Source organism: Prionailurus viverrinus, chromosome D1, assembly GCF_022837055.1.
Source record: "Prionailurus viverrinus isolate Anna chromosome D1, UM_Priviv_1.0, whole genome shotgun sequence".
NCBI lineage: Eukaryota > Metazoa > Chordata > Mammalia > Carnivora > Felidae > Prionailurus > Prionailurus viverrinus.
The window spans coordinates 58,979,514-58,992,545 of record NC_062570.1 but is presented as its reverse complement, the minus strand read 5'-3'; the positions used below and the strand labels follow the sequence as shown (position 1 = coordinate 58,992,545).

The 13,032-nt window shown below is 38.0% G+C and overlaps 1 protein-coding gene and 1 pseudogene across 4 annotated transcripts in view; one reads left to right on the top strand and one right to left on the bottom strand.

Moving 5' to 3' along the window:
- FCHSD2 (FCH and double SH3 domains 2) overlaps window positions 1-13,032 on the bottom strand; it is a 302,796-nt gene that overhangs the window by 222,150 nt on the left and 67,614 nt on the right. The gene's annotated exons all lie outside the window — the stretch shown is intronic.
- Window positions 9,017-9,287, top strand: LOC125147092 (pancreatic progenitor cell differentiation and proliferation factor-like; annotated as a pseudogene).

The window sequence follows — 13,032 nt, the reverse complement described above, 5'->3', positions numbered from 1 at the left end:
TATCATAAAATTAGTCAGGCTTATGCCATAACAATTTGGCATTTATATCCTTGATAATCAGGCATTACCTAGTGTACTATATATAACAATGTTCAGTCAAAAATGGGAAGTCTCAGATGCAACACACTCAGTATAACACTAGTATGACTGGATGTCACCATGATATGCCTGTCAATTACCTAAAAATCAAACTGACTAGATTTCTGATTTTAATACTACTAGTACAACACACGTTAAAGTTACATACATAAATTACATACATAAGGTTGTCCGCTCTTGGCACTTTTTTTTTAATTTTTTTTTTTAATGTTTATTTTTGAGAAAGAGACAGAGAGAGAGAAAGAGAGAGAGACAGAGTGCAAGCAGGGAAGGGACAGAGAAGGAGACACAGAATCCAAAGCAGGCTCCAGGCTCTGAGCTGTCCGCACAGAGCCCAACATGGGGCATGAACTCACGAACCACGAGATCATGACCTGAGCCAAAGTCAGATGCTTAACTGACTGAGCCACCCAGCTGCCTCCAACTCTTGGCACTTTTATCCAAAATAGTACTGAAAGTACTACCAAGAGCAATCAGACAAACAAAAGAAATAAAAAGCATCCAAATCAAAAGGGAAGAAGTAAAATTATCTGTTTAGAGAGGACATGATCCTAATTGTAGAAGACCTTAAAGACCCCCAAGAAAATCTGTCAGAATAAACAAATTCAATAACATTGCAGGATAAAATAAAAATCAACCTACAAGTTTGTCTCTACACCAACAATGATCTATCTCCAAAGGAAATCACGAAAACAATCCCATTTAGGATAGCATCGAAAATATATATGTATATGTGTATATATATATATTTAGGAATAAATTTAACCAAGAAGGTGAAAGATATGTAGAGTAAAAACTGTAAAACACTTATGAAAGAAACTGAAGCTGCAAACTAATGGACAGATATTCCACATACACAGATTAGAAGAATTAACACTGTTGAAATGTCCATACTCCTCAAAGTGATGTACAGATTCAATGCAATCCCTATCAAAATTCCAATGGTTTTTTTCCACAAAAATAGAAAAAAAAAATCTAAAATTTATAATGAAGGGCAGCTGGGTGGTTCAGTCGGTCAAGTGTTCAACTCTTGCTTTAGGCTCAGATCATGGTCTTGTGGTCATGAGATCAAGCCCTGCACTGGGCTCTTCGCTGACAGTGCAGAGCCTGCTTGGGATTCTCTCTCTCCCTCCCTCCCTCTTCCCATTCATGCTTTTTATCTCTCAAAATAAACATTTAAAAATTTAAAAATTAAAATAAATAAAATTTATAAGGAAACACACAAGATCACAAACAGCCAATGCCATCCTGAGACAAAGTTGGAAGAATCATGTTCCCCAACTCCAAACTATTTTACAAAGCTCCAGTAATCAAAACAGTGCATTAAAAATTTAAAACAACAACAACAAGTGCAGTACTGGCATAAGAAAAAAGATACACAGAGCATGGAAGAGAATAGAGAACCCAGAAATAAACTCACACATACACAATCAAGTAATTTTTGACACTGATGCAAAGAGCACACAATGGGGAAATGATGTCTTTTCGATGAATGGTGTTAGGAAAACTGAGTATCTATATGCAGAAGAATGAAAATGGATCCTTATCTTACACCATACACAAAAATCAACTCAAAATAAAGACATAAGTATAAGACCTGAAAATATAAAACTCCTAGAAGGAAAAACATAGGGGGAAAAAGCTCCTTGACATTGGACTTGACAATGATTTTTTTTGATATGACACCAAAAGCTCAGGCAACAAATGTAAAAATAAACAAGTGGGACTACATCAAACTAAAAAGCTTCTTCACAGTAAAGAAAACAATCAACAAAATGAAAAGGCAACCTATAGATTGGGAGAAAATATTTTAAAACCATGTATCTGATAAAGGATTAATATCCAAAATATACAAGGAACTTACACAACTCAATAGCAAAATAACAACCTGATTTTTTTTAAAAATGAGTAAAGGACTTTTCTAGACATTTTTCCATAAATAGCCAACAGGTGCATGAAAAGGTGTTTGATGTCACTAATCATCAGGGAAATGCAAATCAAAATCACAATGAGATTATTACCTCATGCCTCTTAAGATGGATATTATCAAAAAGATAAAAGAAAACAAGTGTTGGTAAAGATCCAAAGAAAAACAAACACTCATAAAGTATTGGTGGGGGTGTAAAGTGGTATAGTCATTATATAAGATGATATACAGTTTCCTCAAAAACTTAAAACTTGGGGCACCTGAATGGCTCAGTTAGAAGAGTATGAGACTCTTGATTTCAGGGTGGTGAGTTCCAGTCCCACACTGGTGGAGAGATTACTAAAGAAATAAATAACTTAAAAAAAAAAAAAGACCTAAAACTAAATGACCATATAATCCAGCAATCCAAGGAAATGAAATCAGTACCTTGAAGAGGTATCTACAGAAGCACGTTCACTGAAGCATTACTCACAATCACCAAGACAGGGAAACAACTAAGGATCCACTGACAGATGAATGGATAAAGAAATTGTGTTATATGTATACATCCGACCACTGAACAACATGGGTTTGAACCTCTGTGTGGAATTTTTACTATAAATGGAGTAAACCTATTTTACTTACAATTTTCTTTTTTTAAAACTTTTTAAATGTCTTTATTTGTTTTTGAGGGAGAGAGAGAGACAGAGTGTGAGCCAGGGAGGGGCAGAGAGAAAGGAAGACACAGAATCCAAAGCAGGCTCCAGGCTCTGAGCTGTCAGCACAGAGCCCAACACAGGGCTCGAACTCATGAACCACAAGATCATGATGTGAGCCAAAGTTGGACGCCCAACAGACTGAGCCACCAAGGCGCCCCACTTACAATTTTAATAACATTTTACACATAATGGGTGTTAAACGACTATGTTATCAATAAGGCTACCAGTCAACAGTATTTATTAGTGGTTAAGTTTGGGGAGTCAAAAGTTACATGAAGATTTTTGACCGTGCAGGGGTAAGAGCTTACAATGTTCCAGGGTTAACTGTCTGTAATATATAGCAGGCATCCTTAAAAAAAGAAGGAGATCCTGCTATTTGGCAACAACATGGACAAACCTAGAGGACGTTACGCTAAGGAAAATAAACCAGATGCACAAAGAAAATTATTATATGATCTGACTTTTATGTCATCAAATACATGCGCAGAGAGGAGAACTGTGGTTACAGGGGTAAGGAGGTACAAGAAATGGACAGGTGTTGGTCAAAGGATACAAAGTTGCAGTTGATCAGAATGAGTAAGTATAAAGATCTAACACAGAGCACCAAGACTCTAGTTAATAACACTGTACTGTATACTGGAAGGTTGCTAAAAAGAATGTAAGTATCAGGTGCTCTGCCCACAAAAAAAAGAAAAAGAAAAAAGAGAAAGTAACTATTTGAGGAGACAGCTATGTTAGTTTCACTATAGTAATCATTTCATGATGTATATGTATATCAAAGCATCATGTTTCACACCTTAATATAGTTTCATTTTTTAAAATTAAGTAGATAAACCTCATAACAGAAAAGGATAGATTACATTATAATATTTCTTTTCTCTTTTAAATTAATATCTAGGGTCCTCTTCTAAGATTAAAAACTTGTAGGGGAGGCTACAGAAAACATTCTGTCAGTGAACAGCAAGCTACCAACACTGCACTTCATCGGTATGTAAACTATATATATAAATGTCAGATATTACCATCCCTAAAAATGAGGCAGGCTCACCCTTCCCCACTCCAGTTTTATCTTCTACTAGGTTTGGCTTGCTGAAAGTCAACCAGTATTTCTCCTCTTCATTCCAATGTAAGAAGAGAAGCAAAACTAGCTTTTAGTCTATGAAAATTCAAGTTTTATGAATCCCAGTACCAAATGAAGTCCTGAGAAACTAATTACAAATTTTATTAAAATTTTCCTCCGTGGGTTTTTTTTTGTTTGTTTGTTTGTTTTACTGCCAACACTCAAATTTCTGGAAATCTCAGCACTGATTCTCTTTCCAAGACAGTGAAAACCTACAGTTAAAGAAATGATGTCAGGTTTACCATACCCTCAAGTAATCCTTGATTAACGTAAGAAATCTTTTGGGATGCCTGGGTGGCTCAGTCAGTTAAGCATCCAACTTCAGCTCAGGTCATGATCTCACAGTTCATGAGTTCGAGCCCCGTGTCAGGCTCTCTGCTGACAGCTGAGAGCCCAGAGCCTGCTTCAGATTCAGTGTTTCCTCCTCTCTCTGTCCCTCCCATGCTTATGCTCTGTCTCTCTCTGTCTCTCAATAATAAATAAACATTTAAAAAAAATTTTTTTTAAGACTATCTAACACTATCTAAGAAAGGGGGCACCTGGGTGGCTCAGTCAGTTTAGCATCCAACTTCGGCTCAGGTCAGGATCTCACAGTTTGTGGTTTCAGGCTCCGTATTGGGCTCTCTGCTGTCAGCATGGAGCCCGCTGTGGATCTTCTGTCCCCTTCTCTCTCTGTCCCTCCCCCATGCACCTGTGCATGCTCTCTCAAAAATAAATAAACATTTTAAAAAAGACTAAGAAAGACTTTGAGTTAAGATCATATAATAAATTCATGTTTTCATGTATTATCTACCCATCCCACTCAAAACCTACAAATCAAATAAAAAATACATTAATTTAAAAAAGAAAACAAACAAGACAAAAATAGACATTAAATGAAGTAACTATCTCCCTAGATCAAAAACACAAATTTGTAATCAGAGTTAAAGTCAGAAACACACTAGACTCTTGGTTAAAAAGAAGGCAACAGGCAGAGGATTCTGGGAAGATGGTGGAGTAGGAAGCCCCAGGAATCTGTCTCCCCACCTAGAGGATAACTATTGCAGCAGAATCTGTCTGCTGTAACTATTTTAGAACTCTGGAGAGGCTGAAGGCTTGTAACTTCCAGGGGAAGATTTGGAAGAGTAAATTCTGGCTAATTTCAGTCAATTTCAGCTCTTAGCAGATTAGCAGCTATTCATCCTCCAGACACATGGCAAACAGCTGTGTACATGTTCCTGGAGAAGCTTGCATAGAGCTTGTGGAAACCAAGGCAGGCAAAAAGGACCCTCGCCTCCAAATATTGGAAATCTGTTAGATTGCTAACTGCTGCTTCTGATCACAGAGGTAGAGACAAAGAGGAAGGCAGCCATTTTGTTGTACCTCTCCCAAGTGTTGCAAGCCCCTCTAAATGATTTACAGGAAATTTAAGGAAGTAGCACCCTTTTCCTCACCTTCATTTTTTTTTTTTTTTTGGCTTTTTTCCCTTTCAGAAGCTAGACTTTAACGACTAGAACATTCAAATGAATGACTAGATCATGACTAGAATATGCATATGCAGGAAAATTAGAAAGTGACCATGTATGGACAGGGAAAGCCTCAGGAAAAAAACTTGGTAAGACCTTAAGTTTACCCCTCAGGCCGATTCTCAGCACAAAGAGAGCCTACGACAATCAAAAAAACAAAAACTAAACCTTGAGTAAGGGGGAGAGGTCCAGAGTTTCATTATTAGACTAAAATGTCTCATGTTCAACAAAAAAATCACAGGGCATACAAAGAAAGTAAGGCTTGTTCATAGAAAAAAATTAAATCAACAGAAGCTATTCCCAAAAAAAGAACTTATAGTGTATAAACTAGACTAAGTCTTTAAAACAAGGGACTTACAAATGCTCAAAGAACTAAAGTATGGAGAAATTAAAACAATGTGTGAACAAAATGGAAATATCAATAAAGAAATAAAAAACCTAAAAAGAAACCAAAAACAAATTCTGGAGCTGAAAAGTATACAACTGAAATGAAAATTTCACTAGAGGAATTCAATGGCAAATTTGGGCAGGCAGAAGAAACATCAGTGAACTCAAAAATAGGACAATAGAAATTATCAAGTCTGAGGAAGAGAAAGATTGGGGAAAAAAGTAAATAAAGCCTATGGAACCTGTGTGACACCATCAAGCAGACTAATATATGCATCATGTGAGTCCCAGAAGGAGAAGAGAGAATGGGACAGAGATTTGAAGAAATAATGCCTGAAAACCTCCCAAATTTGATGAATGACATATAAATATCCAAGAAGTTCAATGAATTCCAAGTAGGATACGTCTCAAAGAGACCCACACTGAGACATATTATAATTAAACTGTCAAAAAACAAAGAGAGAAATTCCTGTAGGGGCACTTGGGTGGCTCAGTTGGTTGAGCATCTGACTCTTGATTTCGGCTCAAGTCATGATCCCAGGGTCATGGGATCAAGCTCTGCATCAGGCTCTGGGCTGAGTGTGGAGCCTGCTTGAGAATCTCTCTCTCTACCTCTGCCCTTCTCCCTGACTCCTGCTCTCTAAAATAAAAAATAATAATAATAGTTTAAAAATGAATGAATGAATGAATGAATGAATGAATGAATAAATGAATGAATGAAAAAGAAAGAATGCTAAGAGACTTCTCATCAAAAACTTTGAAGGCCAGAAGACAGTGGTTCTATATATTCAAAGTGCTAAAAGAAAAAACCTGTCAACTAAGAATTCTGTATCTGGCAAAACTGTCCCTCAAAATGAGGGAGAAATTAAAGACATTCTCAAGTAAACAAAAGCTCAGACAGTTTGTGAGCACTAGACCTGCCTTGCAGGAAATGCACAAGGGAGTCCTGCAGGGTGGAAGGAAGGGACACCAGATAGTAGCTTGAAGCTGTATGAAGAAATAAAGATCTCACTAAAGGTATATATATGGACAATTACAAAATACAGTATTATTGTAACAATGATTTGTAACTATACTTTGTTTTGTATATGATTTACATGACTGATACATTTAAAGAAAAAAATTATCAGCATAAAAGCAAGTATTAGTGTAACTTTGATTTGTAACTCAAATCCTGTTTTCTACATAATTTAAGAAACTAAATACATTTTGAAAATTACTTGTTTATATTTTGGGGCATACAATGTATTAAAATGTCATTATGGGATATTAGCAAGTGAAAAGGGTGGGAATGGTGCCTTAAAAGAGCAGCTTTTCTATTACTGAAGTTAAGCTGGTATAAATTCAAGTAGGAGTGTCATAACTTTAGGATGCTAAATGTAATTCCCTTGCTAATTACAAACACAATAGCTATAGAATATACATAAAAGGAAATGAGAAAGTAATTTAAACATTTCACTACAAAAAAAATGAAATAAACACAAAAGATAGTAATTCAGAAAATAAGGAATGAAAAAGCTATAAGGCACACAGTAAACAAAGAGCACAATGACATAATTAAGTCCTTATCAGTAATTACTTTAATAAATGGATTAAACACTCCAATAAAAAAACAGATTGGCATGGGTAAAAATACATGATCCAACTATATGCTGTCTACACAAGACTCACTTGAAATCCAAAGACATAAACAGGTTGAAGTAAAGTAAAAAGAAGATATTGCATGCATATAGCAACCAAAAGAGAGCTACACTAATATCAGACAAAATACATTATAAGTCAAGAAAGGTCATGAGGCATGCCTGGGTGGCTCAGTTGGCTAAGCGTCCAATTCAATTTCTGCTCTGGTCATAATCTCACAGTTCATGGTTTCCAGCCCTGCACTGAGCTCTGTGCTGACAGTGCGGAGTCTGCTTGGGACTCTCTCTCTGTCTCTCTCTGCCCCCCACCCCTCCTCTATCTCAAAAATAAATAAACTCAAAAATAAATAAATAAATAAAGGTCACAAGACAAAGAGAACATCATACATTAATAAAAGTTTCAATACAATGAGAATACTTATTAATTATAAATGTTCATGTACCTAGTGAAAGATCATCAAAATATATGAAGCAATAACTGATAGAACTAAAAGGAGAATTAGATACTTCAAATTAATAAAGACTTCAAAATCTCACTCACAAAAATAAACAGAACAACCAGATAGAATGTTAGGAAATAGAGAAAACTTAAACAACAACAAAATTAACTAGACCTAACAAATATAAACAGAACACTGTACCCAATAACAACAGAACACACATTCCCAAGCACACATGGGACACTTTCCAAGAAAAACCATACATTAGAGGCCACCACAAATTGAAGTCTCAATAGGTTTTAAAAGATAGATATACAAAGTATCTTCCTTGTCAACAATGGGAAAAGGTTAGAAATCAATAAAAAAAAGAAAACTGAAAAATTCACAAAATTGTGTAAATGAAACATGCACTTTTTGAGAGAGAGAGAAAGAGCAAGCAGGGGACAGGGCAAAGAGAGAGGGAGAGAGAATCTTAAACAGGCTCCATGCCCAGGATGGAGCTCCATACAGGGCTCAATCTTACAACTGTGAGATCATCATCTGGGCCGAAATCAAGAGTCAGATGCTTAACCTACTGAGCCACCCTGGCACCCGAAATAACACATTTTTAAACAACCACTAGCTCAAAGAAGAATCATAAGGCAAACTAGAAACTAGAGAATAATGAAAATGAAAAACACAACATACTAAAAATTACAGGACACAGCAAAAGCGGTGCCAAAGAAAGGGAAAATGTTTTTTAATTTGTTTTTAATGTTTATTTATTTTTAAGAGAGAGAGAGACAGACAGACTGACAGAGCACAAGCAGGGGAGGGGCAGAGAGAGAGGGAGACACAGAATTGAGAGCAGGCTCCAGGCTCTGTGCTGTTAGCACAGAGCCTGATGCAGGGCTCGAACCCATGAGCCCTCAAGCTGTGAGATCATAACCTGAACCAAAGCTGCCTGCTTAACCAACTGAGCCACCCAGCCACCCCTATAGCTATAAATGCACATATTAAAATACAAGAAAGATCTCAGATCAACAACCTAACTTTAAAACATAAGGAACAGAGACTCCGCATGCACTTTGGTCGTGGAGCAGCCTTGGGGGGTCTCCTCTGCAAAAGGGCTCCGTGGCCTAGCGTCCCTGTCCCTGCCACCCGTTATTGCACAACGAGGCCTGCAAGGGGTCACCTTGCAACAGGCCCACAAGCGACAGCATGGCAGTCATCTCCTCCAGCGGCTCACTCGTGGCCACTCATGACTATTACTGGCGTCTCCCCAAGGCCAACCGAGGTCACTGGTGGGCAAGCTTCTTTTTCAGGAAGTCCACTCTCCCATTCATGGATACATACAGTGTTGGAGTCCCCAGAGCGTTGGGAATCTCCCCAGGACTTCGGCAGCTTGATCACCTGAGACCTGGCTCTGGAAGCCATGAGGAAGCAGCCTGGTGGCCAGCCTGTCAAAGCCAACACCGGGCCCCAGTCCTGAGGGGCCCCTGTCAGGTTTCAGGAGGCTCTAGGCTCATCAGAGCCCCTCCCTTCCCTCTTTTCCCTCCCCTCCCCTCCTAGACTTGCTGGGCTGTGGCAGAAGTACTTGGGTTCTTTTACACCAAAATAACAAAACACCAAAAAGGAAGTTGAGAGAATGCCACTTTTTACTACCCAAGCCACAGGCAAGCCTTCCCAACACCTTGTAACCATGTGCCTTGCACCAAGTGGAAAATAAACCAAGCAGCCAGTAGCCCTGGTGGGCGGGGGGGAATATAAGGAACAGAAAAAAAAGAACAAACTAAACCCAAAGCTAGCAGAGGGAAGAAAATAATAAAGATTAGAGCAGACAGGGCACCTGGGTGGCTCAGTCGGTTAACATCCAACTTCAACTCAGGTCATGATCTCACAGCTCAAAGGCTTATAAGTTTGAGCCCCACAGTCAGGCTCTGTGCTGACAGCTCAGAACCTGGAGCCTGCTTTGGATTCTGTGTCTCCCTCTCTCTGCTCCTCCCCCCCCCCCCCTCAGGCTCCTATCTCTGTCTGTCTGTCTGTCTCTCTCTCTCAAAAATAAACATTAAGAAATTTAAAAATAAATAAATAAAAGGAAGAATCAACATAAACACAGAAAATAATCCTCAATCTTCTCTCCAGATAGTTATCCTCATCGTTCTACGGGAAGAGACTGGTAGAACAAAAAGCTCCAAGTATATAGTCCACCATTTCAAACAATTTTGCCAATCTTCTGTAACAGCAATGGCCAGAAAGCTAACTGCACAAGGCTAAATTAAGTTACATTTTAAATTTCTATGCTGATGAAATTTACCAAAAAAGAATCCCACCACATACACATAACACTAACTTCTTGGGTAGTAGGCCCAACTCTTCATAAACTTCTTTCTCAAAAGAATAAAAATAGCAAAAACTTTAGGCGCAACAGTGTGTCACCACAGGCTATTTGACAGGGTGTCCATATTTGTTCTGTTTGTCCTCAGGCAGGGAACCGCCCTTAAAGTCCACAATCTTTTCCTGCTCCTTCTCTCTAGCCACAGTAACCTTTTGTATCCTTCTTTCACTAGCAGCATTCTGCCAAAGACTACAGGAAATAAATCAATACACAGAACTTGCCTTTAGCAAGTTTGAATACTGCAAATGATTTTACCAACACCTCAAGTGGTAAGTTAAATGCAGTCAAAAGCCAGACTTGATTTTACCCTAATATTTAAGGTTGTTTAGTGACTCTTACATGGCTTCTGTGTTTTCAGAGATTCATTTCTTCTGTTTGGATAAATAGATATGCAACACATCTGTTATTTCTGGAGAATTACAAAGTGAATTTCACAAACCAGGCTTAAAAATAAAGCATTAATACTCTTGTAGGAAACTGAAAGTACCAAGAAACTTGAAAAAGTTTATTGCTCAAATCCCTTTAGGTGTAAGTAAGGTTATGCAATATGATTGTCTTTTCTTCTTCTAACATCCCCCTAAAAATGTATTACAGGTTTACTGTGCATATGTTTAAGGTACGTTTTTCAAATTGCTGTCATATGATCAATCCATCTGAATTATTTTTCTTTATAATATTTCTCTATTGGGGTGGCTTATCTGTAATGCTCTCTGTATTTCACAAATAATATTCAACCCTTTTGGCCAATCAATCCTTTGCACAGAGGATGACAATATTATGCAACTAGTAATATAATTCTATAGAGATCATTCTTTTACAATTGGTTATAATGCCATATCAGTGCCTTTGAAGGAAAAGAAATTAATATATTTAATTGGAAGACAACACACCGATAGAACGTAAGCTCTCTAAGCTTTAGGACTTTTTTGGGTAGTGTCACAGTACCTAGAAGAGTGTTTGATAAATATTTCTCAACACGTGGAAACTGGTATATCTTTTAAAAACCTTCTAATTTAAAAATAGTACTTTATAAAAAAATTAAATGTGGTGAATCCTTCTAGTACATAGATTCTCTTAATATCTAACTAAAGAAATAACAACATTCACAAGATTGAGCTCCTGACAGAGGCAAACCACCAGACTAAAATATTAAAAAGGAACCAAAACACGACCACCATACTTTTAAAGGCTGTTTTAACATTGAAACTGATAGAGGAGATTCAAAGTGCTCAAATAAGGGTACCTGTGTGGCTCAGTCGATTAAGCTCTTGATTTCAGCTCAGGTCATGATCTCACGCTAAGATGGAGATAGTGGCATGGGGCTCTGTGCTGGTCGAGGAGCCTACTTAAGATTCTCTCTCTCCTTCTACCCCTCCCCTGCTTGCATTCTCTCATACGCACATGTGTGCTCTCTCTTAAAAATAAAAAAAATTAAAGGGGCACCTGGGTGGCTCAGTCAGTTAAGAGCCAATCTCAGCTCAGGTCATGCTCTCACAGTTCCTGACTTCAAGCTCCTGTACCGGGCTCTGTGCTGACAGCTGGAAGCCTGGAGCCTGCTTTGGATCCTGTGTCTCCCTCTCTCTCTGTCCCTCCCCTGCTTGCACTCTGTCTCTCTCTCTCTCTCTCAAAAATAAAATAAACACTAAAATTTTTTAAAAATAAATTAAATTAAAAAATTAAAATAAATACATAAATAAAATAAAAGTGCTTATATAAATTGAAATTCCATTTCTTTTTGTGGTAGTCTTGACCATTTCTTTTTGTGGTAGGTCATGTACCAACAACAAATAATAGAAAAACTATGGAATTTTCTGAAAAGGAAGGCTGTAACAGTGTCATTACCAAAGTTATCATTAGACAATTGGTAACAAAGATGTTTTACATACTTTCAATTTAACAAGTACCAGACTCTCTAAAGGAAATTCCCACAATAAGGGCAAATTATAATTTTCAGTTGATTTTTAAATTTTGTTTTTAAATTTTATTTTAGATGTTTATTTATTTTTGAGAGAGAGAGAGCATGCGCACATGTGATCAAGGGAGAGGGATAGAGGAAAAGGGAGAGAGAGGATCTTAAGCAGGCTCCTCGACCAGCAGAGCCAGACGTGGAGCAGAGCTCAATACCACGACCCTGGGATCATGACCCAAGCCAAATCAAGAGTCGGATTAACTCAACTGACTGAGGCACCCCTCAGTTGATTTTTAAATGCATCTACATGGGGCGCCTGGGTGGCGCAGTCGGTTAAGCGTCCGATTTCAGCCAGGTCACGATCTCGCGGTCTGTGAGTTCGAGCCCCGCGTCGGGCTCTGGGCTGATGGCTCAGAGCCTGGAGCCTGTCTGATTCTGTGTCTCCCTCTCTCTCTGCCCCTCGCCCGTTCATGCTCTGTCTCTCTCTGTCCCAAAAATAAATAAACGTTAAAAAAATAAAAATAAAAAAAATAATAAATGCATCTACATGTAATGGTTAAGAACATATATTGGCTTTTATATTAGTGCTTAATCTGAAATGTAAAAGTTAAAATTAAATTCTCAAATGTTTGATTTTTCTCCAATTATGCCTTGCCAAAACTTTAACATAACAAAACTTCATTTCTTAGAGCACCAGAAATATGTAATATAGCAAAAACAAAACAAAACAAAACAAAACAAAAAACAAAAAACATAGCTTGAGACAATTTTGAAAATAAAAGATAGGGGTGCCTGGGTGGCGCAGTCGGTTAAGCGTCCGACTTCAGCCAGGTCACGATCTCGCGGTCCGTGAGTTCGAGCCCCGCGTCGGGCTCTGGGCTGATGGCTCAGAGCCTGGAGCCTGTTTCCGATTCTGTGTCTCCCTCTCTC